Source organism: Canis aureus, chromosome 26 (assembly GCF_053574225.1).
Source record: "Canis aureus isolate CA01 chromosome 26, VMU_Caureus_v.1.0, whole genome shotgun sequence".
Classification (NCBI taxonomy): Eukaryota; Metazoa; Chordata; class Mammalia; order Carnivora; family Canidae; genus Canis; species Canis aureus.
This window is the reverse complement of record NC_135636.1, coordinates 42,274,621-42,286,745: the sequence shown is the minus strand read 5'-3', so window position 1 is coordinate 42,286,745 and position 12,125 is coordinate 42,274,621. Positions and strand designations below refer to the sequence as shown.

Here is a 12,125-nt window from a genome sequence, read left to right as displayed (position 1 = left end):
GGATTCTGGCCTCAGGGCCCCCAGATCTGTTCTCCGGACTGCCTGCATTCAAATCCTTCTTCTGCTTACCAGCTCAAACGTTGGGCTAGTTACTAACCACTCCATGCCTTGGGGAAATGAAAGCCTCTACCTCATAAGATTCCTGTGATGGTTGAATGAGTTAATACAATAAAGTGTATAGTACAGAGCCTGGCCCACGTAACGTGGCTACTCTACTATTATTGGTGCGTAATAGCTATCAGTAGTAGGGTAATCGTATTATTAGTGTATTAGTATTAGCTCTCCCACAACCCCCTTTACCCTTCTGGCTAGAGGAATCTCTAATGTTTCCAACAGGAATCAGCCCTCTGGTTGGGCTGGAAAGGCACAGGAGGGCTCCAGGCACAAGGGCACTGCTGGCCAAAGAGCACAGTTTGGGAAAAGGTACAGAGTGGGAAAGGTCCCCTGGGAGCAAAGGGCCGGAGCGTCTCTGGCCAGAGGAAGGTGTGACTTCCAATGGCAGAGGCTGGGCGGGGTGAGGTGAGTCAATGTTTGGCCCAGCCAGGCCCTAGCAGCACTGTTTCCCATCAAGGGGCCGGGTGGGGCGGCTGCGGCTCCCTCTGGCCAGGGGTGAGGGTCTGAGTCACCCCAAGTCAGGTAAGTGGAGGAGGACGTGGGGCTTTCCCATCTGTACCCTGGAAGCCCGTGGGAGCAGCTCAGAGCCACCTCCCGTGGCAAGTAAGCAGAGGCCTCTGTGGGAGACAGAGCCTGAACCCAAGCCCCGAGTCCAGGCTGAGGCCTGGGAGCCTGTCCTGGGCCCAGAAACCCAGGCATGGGTCTTTGCTAAGGGAGGAAGAGAGCTCTGAGTCCAACAGAGAGATCTGGACAGCCAGGGAAGGCCTCCCTGGCCAGGGGGCATTTGAACGAAGGCCCGAAGGTGGGGAGGAAGTGAGCAGTGGGTGACATCTGAGGAAGAGTGTCCTCAGCATAGGGAACAACAGGTACAAAGGCCTGGAAGGGGGAGGCCTGGAGTTTTAGAGCAACATCGTGGCTGGAGCCGGGATGAGGGAGACTAGGGGATGTGAGGGGTGGGGGCATTCCAGGGGGAGGGCAGACAAGCAGGGCCTTCTGGGCCACGGGGGAGAACTCTGGTTTTTACTCGGGATGGGGTTGGGACCTTGGCAATGTTCTGAGCAGGGAAGGACAGAACTGACTTAGGTTCTAATGCGACCCCTCTGGCTGTGTATGGAGAATGGACTGAGGTGGGGGTTATAGGACAGAAGTCAGGAGACCAGGGAGGAGGGGACTGTGACCATCCAGCGATGAAGGGGGCTGGACCAGGGCAAGGGCAGTGGAGGTAGAAAGAATAGGCGGGATTTTAGGAATTCCTTTGGGCATCAGTCAACATGCCTTTCTGGGGAACCTACTGCGTGTAAGCCCCATGTGTGAACTATGGATGCAGAGATCCTGAAGCCTGAGCCCTTCCTTACGGTTCAGGAAACAGGAGACAAATAAATGCAATTATGGTGTGATCAGTGCGCGGTCAGCTCGGCCCCAGGCCCTGTCCACAGACTTTCTATGTAGCTACTCAATCTCATGAAATAAGAACAATCATGAACACTCATTTTAAAGATGAGGAAGCTGAGACCCTCTTGGAGAGGTTATGCAACGTGCCCAAAGTCTGGAGACTCCTCCCTGCTAGGAAGCAGCCGGTTTGAGTTCCGCACCTGGGTCCGAGGGCTGCAGGGCTGGGCCCACCTGACTGCTTGGTCACCTGCTGGGCCCATGAAATCAGGAGGGCTTCCTGCCCAGGTGAGCCTTGGCCTGCGTTCCTGAGGAAGGCAGGATTCTTTCCGTGAGCAGAGAAGGCATTCCAGGCCTTCGCTCGAGCCGTGCCCAGGCCAGGAGGTGAGATCGATCTTCTTAGCCAGTGACTCCCACACCTCACTTGAAAGGTATCTTTAAAGACATTAGTACTTTTTATGAAGTAAACTTGATTTTTTTTTTTTTTTTTGGCTCGGTTGGTTTTTTAAAAACAATTTACTGAGGTAAAATTCACGTAACATCAAATCAACCATTTCAAAGTGAACAATTCAGAGGCATTTGGTACGTTTGCAACGTTGTGTAACCACCACCTCTAACTAGTTGCAAAACATTTTCGTCACCCCAAAAGGAGACCCAGCACCCGTCATGCAGCTGTTCCCAGTTCTCCGACCCCCTGCCCCGACCCCAATCTTCTCTCTGCCTCTGTGGACTTATATACTCTGGATATTTCATAGAAATGGAATCATACAATAGGAGACCTTCTATGTCTGAGTTCTTTCACTTCGCAGCATGTTTTGGAGGCTCATTCTTCTTGTACCACGTGTCAGGTACAAGATTTCTTTTTAAAGGTTTTATTTATTTATTCATGAGAGACAGAGAGAGGCAGAGACACAGGCAGAGGGAGAAGCAGGCTCGCTGCGGGGACCCGATGTGGGACTCGATCCCAGGACCCCGGGATCATGACCTGAGCCAAAGGCAGATGCCCAACCATTGAGCCAGGTGCTCCAGTAAAATGATTTTTTTTAATAAAATGAATTTTAAAGGGAAATTTGTATTACAACCAGAAAGGGAAAACAAGTATTCATTTCTACAGATGGAAAGTGACCTTAGAAACAATGGCCACAAAACAGCATGATTAAGTTCTAGCTGGACCCTGGGTCCTGCCTAGGACTCTGGGTCAAGGTCTGCTCGGCCTTGTAAAGGGAGGTGAGTGAGCTCTGCTGAGGCGTTAAGTGCTGCCAGCACCCACACAAGGCTCTCTCCGTGGGTTCATCAGAAGAATCAAAGAGAAAAGCCAAGGGAAGAACACTTGGGGCCACCTGTCACCTAGCTAATCTTGAATTGGGGCTTCTGACATTTCCAGGGTAGACATGGGGTGTGTGGGGTCTTTGAGGGTGAGCGGATGAGAGGGCAGGGCCAATGATGGGGACCCTGCTGGGAAGCCCCTGCCCCAGCCCAGATGTAATCCGAAGAGCCGTGCTAATTAATGTCTTCATCTTGCCAAAGCCTTTCGCATCCATTAGGCGGCACAGGTGACACTTGGGTCATTTTTGGACTCTTGATCTATATACTCACAGCTGTGCCAATGCCAGACTAAGCCCTTGTCGTGTATTCTAACATCTGCACGAACAAGTCCTCCTCTTGGGTTTTCTTTTTCAGAATTGTCTTGCCCAGTTTTGCCAATTGACTCCCTCCTGAGACTTTAGAACATACCCTTTGAACAGACAGGCCTGGAGATGACAGACCTGAGTCACAAAAGGGCTTCACCCTTCCTGGCCCACTTCCAAGACTCCCAGAGGCGCAGGGCAATGTTGGGGTGGGCGTGAGGCAGGCAGGCTGGGAGGCGTTTCGGGGTCTCTTCACCACCTCGGAACACACCCATGTCAGTGGGTCACGAAGGAGAAGAGACACATCTGCTTTGTAGATGCTCTTAAAAAAAAAAACAAAAAACAAAAAAAACAAAAACAAAAACAGCCTTTGCCAAATGCTGCGTTTCCCCTGTGCACCACTTACAGACTCTTTTTCTTTGAGTCAATTTGCTTTTAAAAGGTATATTTAGGGGGATCCCTGGGTGGCTCAGCGGTTTAGCACCTGCCTTAGGCCCAGGGCATGATCCTAAAGTCCTGGGATCGAGTCCCACATCAGGCTCCCTGCATGGAGCCTGCTTCTCTGCCTCTCTCCCTCCCTGTGTTTCTCATGAATAAATAAATAAAATGTTTTTGTTTTTGTTTTTTTAAGAGGGGTATTTAAACCCAGTTTTAAAGCAAACATTTTATCTCTTCTTTAAATAAGCAACCGGTCTTAAGGGTGAGGTATTTGCCGCCGGAGCTCCTCCCATCTCCCCTCCCACGGACCAAATTCCAGCAGGCACCTGCCCTTTACCTGCGGGCTCTGCCCACCTGTGGCAGGCTGGAAGTGCTGGGAATGAACACTCCAGGGAGGCGCCCTCAACCAGGACTGGCAGGAGAGGACGTCTACATTCCTTAGCTCTGTCTCCACCCTTGCCCTCACCCCCAGGTGGGATAACTCGGAGGTGCGCGGTCTCCACCAGAGTTCCACAGCGGTGAGCCCCAGATGCCATGCCCACAGCCCTTGATGTCTCCGTGACCCTCTGCATTGACTGCCCTCCTCCGTCAGCTCTACTACTTCCCTACCATAGTTTCTGGGGGTGGGGGGTCACCTCCCAAATAAACTACTGGTCTTCAAAGCATTCTCTTTGGGCTCTGCTTCTAGGGGAACCCAACCTAAGGCACTTGCTGGAAATCAAAGATATTTAGCAAATTAAACAAAGAAGTGAAACACAGCCGGACGGCACTGCTGCGCATGGCTTGGTGCTGCCTCTGCTGCTTCTTAAAAAGAACAGGTGGCAAAAATGTGGTAATGGCTGAAAGTGGAGGATTTCCTTCCCAAGGCAGAACCAGGAGGACAGAAAAGGAACTGAAATGACTCTCCTGGTGAGATGATGGGCTTTCACGCAGGGTCCCTGCACCCCACATCATTATCTCCAGGCCCTTCCATGGCTTGTGAGGTCCTGGGAACAGCAGGCTGGGCAGTTTGCAGAACACAAGCCCAGTGGAGCTATGGGCAGCACCCAGCACTGTGTTGGGCACAGGGGCCAGATGGAGACCAGGAAAAGGACCTGTGGTCCCACTCTGAAAAAGCCCAGAGGGCTATGAGCCTGACACGTGGGCTGATGGGCTCAACTCTGCTTGGAGGGCATCTCGAGAAGGGAGAGCTCATGCACTCATTCATTCACCAAATGTTTATTGAGTACCTACTATGTGTGGGCACTGTGCCAGGCAGAGGCAGATGGCCAGACCAAAACCACTGATGATACTGACAAAAAAAAACCCAAGTGAACACAGAAATAAACTCTGAAATGAGAATCTTTGGTGCTACAAAGAAAAGAAAAAACAAAACAATACAATAAAATGTAGATGGGGAGAAGGGTCTCTGAGGAGGGGTCATTTAAGCTCAGAACTGAATGTGGAGATGCAATCATGCAAAGTGATAGAGAGAGAAGGTTCAAGAGAGGGAAGAACAAGTACAAAGGCCCGGGGGTGGGAATGAGCTTGGTGTATTGGAGGAACAGAAGAAGCAGGCTAATGAAGATGAGGAAAAGGAGGAAGAGTAAGTGGGAGGCTGAGTGAAGTGGTCACTGGGGCCAGGTCAGAGCAAAGAGTTGTCTGGCAAGTATCTGTAGGATCAATGAGTCACTCCGAGATGGCATCCATGGGCACTGGATGGAGAGCAAAGATGGGAGATGAGGGTGTTGGGTTTGTGAGAAACCCATTTCTCTTGGTGTTTTTGTCGGTGGGAGTGAAGGCCAAGGGGGATGACCTTGATCTGCAAGGGCCCAGCCCAGAATACAGCAGGGAGGTGGCTTCAGGCTATGTCATCACAGGGCAGACCTGGCTGATTTCAACCAATCAAATCAGCCAACTCATTTTTGGCATCTCATAATTGTGTCTACTTTATGAGGCACTAGCTGTTGGGAATCTATGCACCGGGCTCTGTGCAATCCAATCAGTAGCGACCAGATATACTCCTTCCCGGGAAGACACTCACAAAAAATAGAAAATTTTAAAGCAGCGTGGTAAAGCAAGTGCCAGACAGAGGGAGGGTTATTTGAGTTGACGTTTGAAGGATAAAGAAGAACTTGGTGGACAGAAATTGTCACCAAAGGGCAGCAGATACTCCTCTTGCTCTTCCCTGTATCCCAGCACCTAAGACAAAGCCTGGTGGGTGCTCACTTGATATTTGCTGGTGAAATGAATTGGAGCTGCCCACACTTCAGTTATTCAAGTAACTGCCTTTATGATTTTTTTTAAAAAGATTTATTTATTTATTTTAGGGAGAGAGAGAAAGAAAGAAAGAGAATGCACAAGTGGAAGAGGCAGAGGCAGAGAATCTCAGACTCCACACTGAGCACAGAGCCCGACACGGGGCTCGATTCCATGACCTTGAGATCACCACCTGAGCCAAAACCAAGAGGTGGCTGCTTAACCAAGTGAGCCACCCAGGCACCCTGCCTTCATGATTTTTGAGCAATCTGCTTTCCAATCCTACCATTACTTAATATTTTTCTTCACATTGACTTACTTTGTAATTTAAATACATTTATTTTAAAAGGAAACACTTTCTATTATCCCTAGATTTCAAAAAAGAAAACAAAAAACAAAAAACACAAAGAACACTTGCCGCGAATCAAAGATAACCAGAAAAATCATCGCAATGAAAACAAGACAGTGTTATTCCCATATCTATTAAGAGAACAAAAAGACAAGCCCACAGACTGAGAGGAAGTATTTGCCAATCACCTGACGGACTGACTTGCATCCAGAACGTATGAAGAACTCTCCAAATCCATTAATAAGAAAACCGCCCGATTTTTTTAAATGAACAAAAAGTTTGAACAGACAGGACACCAAAGAAAATAAACAGACGACAAATAAGCACATCAAGGATGCTCAACATCACTCATGATTAGGGAAATTCAAGTCAATACTACAACAACATACCAGTATACACCCCCTAGAATGGCTTACATTAAAAAAAAAAAAACAAGAACAAAACCCAAAACCTGACAATCCCAAGTGCTGACGGAGATGGGAAGCAACTGGACCTTTCACGCATCGCTGGTGGGAATGTGATGGGTCGCTCTGCCAAGGCACCCCATACAGCAATGACGTGGGAACCGCCGGTGCCAGTTAGGACAACACTCGAGAGCTGGAGACAGCATGCCAGCAGGAAGCAGGAAGGCTCAGCTCCAAAAGCACGGGAGCCCACATTCAGCTGGGGCAGTTAGGGAGCAGCTGGATTCAATTTTGCCCTTTTTTGTCTCTGTGTCCCCTGGCACACAACACAATGTGGCACATGGTTAGCCCTCACGAGCTAGTCACCCCTGCGGGCTCTTGGTTGATCCCTCTGCTGGGAGACCCCCTTCTCCCACCTTGACCACCAGCTACCTCCTCAACTCACCTCAGGGCTGCCTCCTCCTTCTCCTCCCTGTCTCTTGAGTGACCCCTGCTCTGCGGTCACCGTGCATGCTATATTTTCTCTGCCTGGAATCTCTTCCCCCTCCCCCTGCCTCCATCCTCTGGGTCAGTCAGAACCTTTTGTGTGCCAGTGACAGAAAACCAGCCCGACCAGCTTCAGCCAAAAATGGGAAATGTAGTGGCTCATAAAACTAGAAAGTCCAAGGGTGTCTAATTTCAGGTATGGCTGGCTCCAGGGTCCAAACCCTATCCAGCTCTGTGTTGATCTCTCTCCGGCAGCCCCCTCCCTGTAAGTCCTCCGATGCCCCAGGCTTTCACCCCCACACTCCCCATCCAATGGGAAAATCGCATCTCCTTCACAAATAGTTCTAGCAACCCGAGTCCCAGGATCCAGTCTCACAGGGCAACCTCAGGTACAACTCCACCTCTAGGCTAATCTCTGCAGCCAGAGTGGTCACGTGCCCACTCCTGGAAACAGGGTCTAGGGGTACCCCACCCAAACCTCCAGGACTGAGATGGGGGGAAAGGAAGTCCTCCAGCCAGAAACTGGGATGCTATTACCTGCGAATGACCTGTTCATAAACTTCCCACCTTCTGGCAAACCCTAGCTCACCTCAGCATGCTGTGTGACCTCAGGACAACCCTTTCCCCTCTCTGGGCCTCATGTTCCTCCTCCGGAAAAATGGGCAGGAGGCCGTATGGATTCCAACATTCCAGAATTCTGGGATTGTTTCCAGAACTGGCGGCTACTCTCTAAATCCCAGGAACCTTCCGGTACTTCTGGGGACGGAAGTGGAGTGTCAGCCTGAGCCATCCCCGGCCCCCTGGCCTGGGAACATGCTTAGAATATGACAATTGGGCTCCCTTCGGCCGAAATTCCACTGCTGTGGTGGCCCTGCCAAGGAAAACAAGCCCAAGAACCAGTCATTAAAGGTGAGCATATTTGATGAGTTTTAAGATGACAAATTATTTACACAGGTGTGGGAGCCATCCCCTGCACCCTAGTTTCTTTCCTCTCTCTTCCTCCCCTTACCAAATTCTTTCCCCCAAGGGTGCTGACAGACGTGCCAAGGGAGGAGATGGCTGGCTGTGGGGATCTGCCCAGAGAGAGCCTAGCAACCCAAGGCAACAGGGGTGGGGGCAGAGCAGCAGCAGAGAGGGCCTGCTCTCAAGCCCCGAGACCTGGGCACATATGAAGCTGAGGTCCTGGGAATGTCAAAGCCAGCTGAGTCCTTCTAGAGAATGATGCCCAGTCCATCCTTAGGTAACAGGGGGTCATGGGGAGGGGACACCTGGGTGGCTCAGCCGGCTAAGTATCTGCTTTCAGCTCAGATCATGATCCCAGGGTCCTGGGATCAAGCCCCACATCAGGCTCCCTTTCCCTCTGCTGCTTCTCCTGCTTTGTGTTCTCTCTCTCTCTCTCTCTCTCTCTCTGTGTGTCAAATAAATAAAATCTTTAAATAATAATAATAAAATCTTTTTATTTTTTATTTATTTTTTAAAAAGATTTTATTTATTTATTCATGAGATACACAAAGAGAGAGAGACAGAGAGACAGAGACACAGGCAGTGGGAGAAGCAGGCTCCATGCAGGGAGCCTGATGTGAGACTCAATCCCGGGACTCCAGGATCAGGCCCTGGGCTGAAGGCAGATGCTATACCGCTGAGCCACCCAGGGATCCCCTAAAATCTTTTTAAAAATAATAATAAAAAAAAACTAAAACAAAAAAAATGAGAGGGAATAGGGGAACCAAACTCATAGGGTCACAAGACAGTTAGTAGCTGACCTTGGGGTTAGCAAGGAGAGAAGTGGAGAAAACATTCGTTTCTTTTTTTTTTTTTTTTTAAAAAACATTCGTTTCTTAAGCATCCACTGCATGCCTGACAGTGAGCTGAGCCCTGGGAATAAATACACGGTGAATGAAGCAGACAAAAATCCCTGCCCCAATGGAGCTGAAAAGAGGCAAACAACGTAAATAATGAGTTGCCTTCATAGATGCTTTAAGAAAATAAAAGAGTTAAAAAAAATTTTTAAGTCAAAAAATAAATAAATAAAATATCATTCAGTATTAAAAAACAAAACAAAACAGAGTGAGGGGTTGGGGTTGTGGGGAGGGCACTCTAGGTTGAGGAGGTGACATTTGGGCTGAGAAAGATGAGAAGGGCCTGCGGTGGGGAGACTGAAGGAAGGACATTCCAGGCTGACGGCATTGCATGTGCAAAGGCCCTGAGGTTGGAAGTGGCTTGAGTGGTCAAGGAACAGTGAGGCCAGTTTGGCCAGAGCAAGGGGAGGAAGAGGAGATGGATCAGAGGTAGGCCATGCTTTTTGCTTCAGACAAACCCACGGAATGGGTAGGATAGCTCCATTTTCACTGAAGAGGAAACAGGCCCAGAGAAGGGCAGCGACTTGCCCAGAGTCACACAGCAGAGCCAGATCCCAGCTCCTTCCATCTGGCCTCGTGCTCCTGTGCTTCTGAGCAGTGAGAGGGCAGGAACAAGGAGTCGTCCAGGACCTACAGGCTTCTCAGCTGCACCTCGACCTCAGGAGGAGGAGCACGGGGGCAGGCCCTCTGCTTAACTGTGGGAAGAAAGTGGAGACTGCTGTGGGCTGCTGAGTAATGAGGGTACAACAGGCTCCCAGGCCTCAATGAGCTCTGCCTCAGTTTACCCACCTGTAAAAAAACGGGTTTAATAACATGTCTGCCTCCAGTGCCAACTTCAGAGAGGTGCTCTGAGGGTTAATTACTGCCTGGCAATTCCGGAGCCTTGATGAAAGGTGAGGGGAAGTGGGCGCTACTAACCCGGGCAGGTAATTACTGCCAGCCTGGGGGAGGACGAGAGGGGTCGCACCTGGTTCTGATTCAACCCCAGGCTCCTTTCCAGATGTGTAGGGGGCCGACATGCCACAGGCATCTGCCTTTGACCGCCCTCCTGGCCCCAAGATCCCCTGCACCGGCGGGGTGGGGGTGGCTGGGGCTATGAGCGGTCACGAGCCACACAGGCTGGGGTTCAATCACTCTCTGCCAATCCTCTGGCGGGGAGACGCGGGCAGTGCTCCTCCCCTCTCGGGGCCTCAGCTTCTTCATCTGCACGATGGGGGTAAGAACCTGGCCTACCTCACAGGGACTGTGTTCTCACTCACACGTGCACGGACGCCGTGCCATCTGCCCACTTCACCTCTTCTGGCTGCCTCAATTGGAGAGAAAAACTCACATGTCAGGCCACAGCCACCCATGCTGCCAGCCATCCTGGCCTCCGTGACCTGATGGGAAAGGGCGAGGAACTCTTCTAGAAATAAATAAATGATTTTTAAAACAGCCTTGGAGATATTGATTAGGCTTCATGTTGCTCTCCCCACACTTGGACCCCTGGGGTCAGGCTTTAAGTGCCCCCTGTCCCGGGAGCCCACCCCTTCTTCTCTTCCCCTTTTTGTGGCTCTTGGGTCTTGATCTACCCCCCCCCAACACCACCACACGCATGCACACACACACATATGCATGCGTGCTGCATGCGCATCCTAGCTCTTGGTCCAGCTGCAAACACAGAGCCCATTCCTCAGTGACTCGGTGATGCTTCTTCTCTTACAGGGGTCAGCCCTGGGCTGGGGAGGGGAGTGAGGCCAGGTACTGAAGCTGGAGCCCCCACTTCCCGCTTTTAATCCCTCCAAGAGGCAGCATCATACCCATGTCACAGGTGGGGAGCCTGAGGCCCTGAGATGCAAATGCCAAAGCCCCGAGCCTGCAAGAGGAAGAGAAGCTCACGTTCAGGTCTGACCTAGGTCCTCGGCTTCCCGGTAGTCCTGACCCAAAGCCCTCTGGCCTTGGCCCCCACCTACGGGAGGGAATCAGAGTTGTCCCAGCTGTGGCCTCAGCGCAGGGGCCCTGCCCCTCCCTGTGATCCTGGACCTGGGGCCCCCGGATGGGAAGAGGCTGGGTCCTCCTTAGAAACTGAGACTGCAACTGCCCCTGCAGGCCCAAGTCCGGCCCCAGGGTGTACACTTTTATGAAAAGCCTCAGGTTCAGAGAGCTAGGCCAGGGCAGAGGGCCTGCGCCCACCCCACCAAGCCTCCCGCTCCCTCCAGCCACACTGGCCAAGCGCATCCCCAAACATGCCCTAATTCCCATCACCTAGCCTTTGCACCCAGAATACTGTCCACCCAGACCCTCGCACACTGGCTGCTTCTCCTCATTCGTTCAGGTCTCTGGTCAAATGTCACCTGCTCAGGGGAGTCTTCCGGGCCTCCATCCTTTACACTCCCTGCTTTATTTCCCTCAGAGCCCTGACCGTTCTGAAAGAGTCTCAAACTCCTGATCCCCTCAACTACAATACAGACTCTGTGGGTGTTTGTTTTGTTCACTGTGGGATCTCCAGCACCCGGTAGAGCACCTGAAACACAGCAGTGTTCAATAAATGTTTGTTGAGGTAGCGAAGAAGCTTCTAAAAGGTAAAAATAACTCGTATCATGAGAGGAGGGGAGGATGCTCCGGGGGACATGTCACCTGAGGGGCTGAATAATCCCTGCAGGGTCTTAGAGTGTCATCAAGAGCATCAACACAACAAGGACCCTGATAGTTGCCAGGCGCTCACTGTGCCAAGTGCACACACAGGCCTCACCCAGCCCTTGCGGGGACCCCAGGCCCCAGGATCACAGGAGGCCGGTCCTGTGATCCTCCCCATTCTCCAGAATGTAGCTTAGAGAGGTAAGGGGACTCCCTCCAGGTCACCACGACCACCGCACTGCCCCCGGCTCTCCCCACCCCACGGTTCCTGGCAAAGCCCAGAGAGTTTGTGAGTCCTGTCTGACACCCCCCAGCGGGGCAGCGGCCTGCAGGGATGATCCCTGGCTCCCCGGCAGCCTCTGGCCCTGCCCACAGGGAGGGAGGGCAGGCTTGGCGGCTGTCCTGTCCCAGGGACACCGGGCAGCCAGGAGTTTCTCTCTGCGGACTTACTGTACATGATTCAGCGCCAGCCCCAGTTGTGAAATCTGGGAATCTTGTGGGCAAGGCCAGGCCCGGGGGATGGTTGTCTGGGAAAAAGAGGCTGGGAAGGGGTTAAGGGGGGCGGCGGGCCCTTCCCCGGGGAGGCACCCGGCCAGGCCAGCGG

General features: G+C 51.7%; 1 long non-coding RNA gene across 1 annotated transcript; it reads left to right on the top strand.

The window, feature by feature from the left end:
- Positions 1–535: 535 nt before the first annotated feature.
- LOC144298512 (uncharacterized) lies at positions 536–7,972 on the top strand. Its single transcript, XR_013365442.1, has 2 exons — positions 536–636; positions 5,879–7,972. It is a non-coding gene; the product is annotated as an uncharacterized LOC144298512 (long non-coding RNA).
- The last annotated feature ends 4,153 nt before the right edge of the window (positions 7,973–12,125 follow it).